We start from the raw sequence: 3,106 nt of genomic DNA, 5'->3' as shown, positions 1-3,106 counted from the left end.
ATGCTTATCTTGCTGGGATCCTATGACCCCAGCTGACTTCCTGGCCTTTGGGCAGGGGGCTGGACTCGATGATCTCCCAAGGTCCCTTCCAGCCCTAATGTCTATGAAATCTATGAAAATCTATGAAAACCTGAGGCTGCAGGGGGCCCCACAGCTAAGCAAGGCAGCAGAAGTTTGGAGGCTAACAAGGCTCTGCCCCCACAAACACAGAGCAGCAGCAGGCATTGCCTTCCAGGCATCGCCAGAACCCTGCCACAGGGTCCTACAGCAGGGAGGGAGGGAGGGGCGGACATGCTGAGCTACTCTGAGCACTTTAAAATGACTTTTAATCTGTTTTTTTGTTTTCATGGGCTTTGGGGGAGGGCAGATCAAGACCCCAACAGTGCAGGAGAGAATGGAGTAGGGGAAGGGCGAATCATTCACCCCTGCCCCTGGCCCACTCCCTCCTGTCCCACAACTTGGCCCAGCCCCCATTCACTGTGACTGAGGCCTCAGCCCGGCAGGTTGTGGGACAATTAGAGCCTGGCAGCTCCTTCAGAAGTGCGGCACTGAGCAGCCAAGTGGGGAGAGAGCACGTGGCCCTCTGATCTTTGCATGAGTGAAGGCAGGCCACAGCTGTGAGCTGGGCTTAGCCTCTGCTCCATGTCTCCATGCCTCACTGCTGCCACTTTGAAAGTGGCAGGTGCTGCCATGTGCCTCACTGCCTGGCCCACCCAGCAGAGGTGCGGAGACACAGAACAGAGGCTAAGCCCAGCTTGCAGCTGTGGCCTGCCCTCACCCATACAAAGACTGGGGGTCCACATGCCCCCCCTTGGCTGCCCAGTGCCATGCCTCTGGAAGAGCCACCAGGCTCTTCCTGGGGACAATGCAGAGCAGGGGGTCCCAGGAGCTTCACCCCCTCCAACCCAGCAGTGCAGTCAAGTCTGCCCCTGCTCCAGGCCTTGACTCTGGTTCCCCCCAGCTGATGCAGAGAGGCAACCAGGGACAGGGTGGGGAGGCAGCTGGGCCTGGGTCCAGGGCCAGGGCCAGGGCCAGTGCAACTGAGAGGCAGTCGGGACAGGTGCCAGGGCCAGGAGGTGGCCGAAGCAGCTGGGGCCAGGGCTGGTGTGGTCAAGAGGCTGCCAGGGCTGGGACTGGCATGACTGGAGCTGGGAGACAGCCAGGGCTGGGGCCGGTGCGCCCAGAGCCAAGAGACAGCCAGGGCCAGGGCTAAGAGGTTGCCAAGGTGGTGTGGCACAAGGCAATGCCACTCCCTCCTTGGCCCTTTCCCCTCCCACTCAGATTTTCCCATGGTGGGGCGTGCGTGCATCTGGCCGCTCACCTCTGCCAGCTTCACATCTGGTTGCTCACCATTATCCCCGCTGCTGCTGCCACTGCCGCTGGCTTCTTATTTCTTATAGAGCGCCGCCAAAAATGGTGGGCCAGCCCTGGAACAACGGTAGTGCTACATGCTTGGGACCAACTGGCTATGCAACAACTCTGCAGAAAAGGACATGGGGGTTATAGTTGACAATAAACTGGATATGAGTCAACAGTGTGCCCTTGTTGCCAAGAAGGCTGACAGCATACTGGGCTGCATTAGTAGGAGCATTGCTAGCAGATCCAGGGAAGTAATTATTCTGCACTGATGAGGGCACATATGGAGTACTATGTCCAGTTTTGGACCCCCCACTCCAGAAAGGATGTGGACAAGTTGGAGAGAGTTCAATGGAGAGTAACAAAAGTGGTTAGGGGTCTGCAGCAAATGATTTATTAGGAGTAGCTGAAGGAACTGGGTTTAAAAGAGAAGACTAAGGCAGGATATGATAGCAGCCTTCAACTACCTGAAGGGTGGTTCCAAAGAGGATGGAGCTAGACTGTTCTCAGTGATGAAAGATGACAGAACAAGGAGCGATGGTCTCAAGCTGCAGCAAGGGAGGTTTAGTTGGATATTAGGGAAAAAAACTCTCTCACTAGGAGGGTGGTGAAACACTGGAAAGGACTACCTTGAGATGTGATAGAATCTCCTTCTTTGGAGGTTCATAGAATCATAGAAGTAGGGTCGGAAGGGACCTTGTAGATCTTCAAGCCCGACCCCCCGCCTGGGCAGAAGAAAAGACTGGACTCAGATGAGTCCACCCAGGTAGTCATCAAGCCTCTTCTTAAAGATCCCCAGGGCAGGAGCCAGCACCACTTTCCTCGGAAGTTGGTTCCAGCTCCTAGCCGCCCTAACTGTGAAGTAGTTCTTGCGGATGTCTAAGGCCTGGCTCAACAAAACCCTGGCTGAAATGATCCAGTTAGGGATGGTCCTGCTTTGAGCAGGGGGTTGCACTAGATGACCTTCTGAAGTCCTTTCTAACACTAATTTTCTATTATTCTATGATTCTAATCAAAAAGACACTTCTGTATAATAACAGACATTTCCAGAAGACTGAACCCCCACCTGTCACAGACATGGTATGGGCTAAAATACATCCTCAAGTCTGAATTTTAAATATTTGTTAACTTTGTTACTCAACTTTTGACTGACAGAGCCAGAGCCACAGGTATATCTAACCTATAACCAGTGCATCTGAAGAGTATCAATGGCTTCATGCTGCCATTTTGCCCTTTCAGTCCTAGGGACAAGCAATAAAAACATCAATGCTTCACAGAAATAGCCTGTGCTGGCTGGAGCAGCTCTTCACAGAAATCACACCAGGGTGCACAATGTGAACGCCCTTAAGGGCCATTTAAAGTTATGTTGACTTAATTTGCATTTTCATTAACTGACACACTTGCATACTGGCCTCTGGCTTCTATTCTATTCCATCCAGGAAGAGCACAGAGAGACTGCAAATGCTTCCTGAGCCTGACCAAGGGTGTTTGTACCTGGAAGCTTGCAAAGAAGAATTTTTCAAACTATTTTAGCTGGTGTAATAAAAGATATCAGATTTAGATATCTGAAGATACCTTGCCTGCCTATTGTCCAATGGAAGGCTGTCTAGGCATACGTGCAGTCTTATGAGCTCACTTAAGTGACATGCAGTATTGCCAAATTACTTCACATTGCCCAGTCACCAGGCCACTGATACTACCTTGGTAGGCCACATGCAGCCTGTGGGCCTTCGGTTGTACACTCTTGAAT

Source organism: Crocodylus porosus, unplaced genomic scaffold, assembly GCF_001723895.1.
Source record: "Crocodylus porosus isolate Cpor-Errol unplaced genomic scaffold, CroPor_comp1, whole genome shotgun sequence".
Classification (NCBI taxonomy): Eukaryota; Metazoa; Chordata; order Crocodylia; family Crocodylidae; genus Crocodylus; species Crocodylus porosus.
This window is presented reverse-complemented; position numbering follows the sequence as displayed.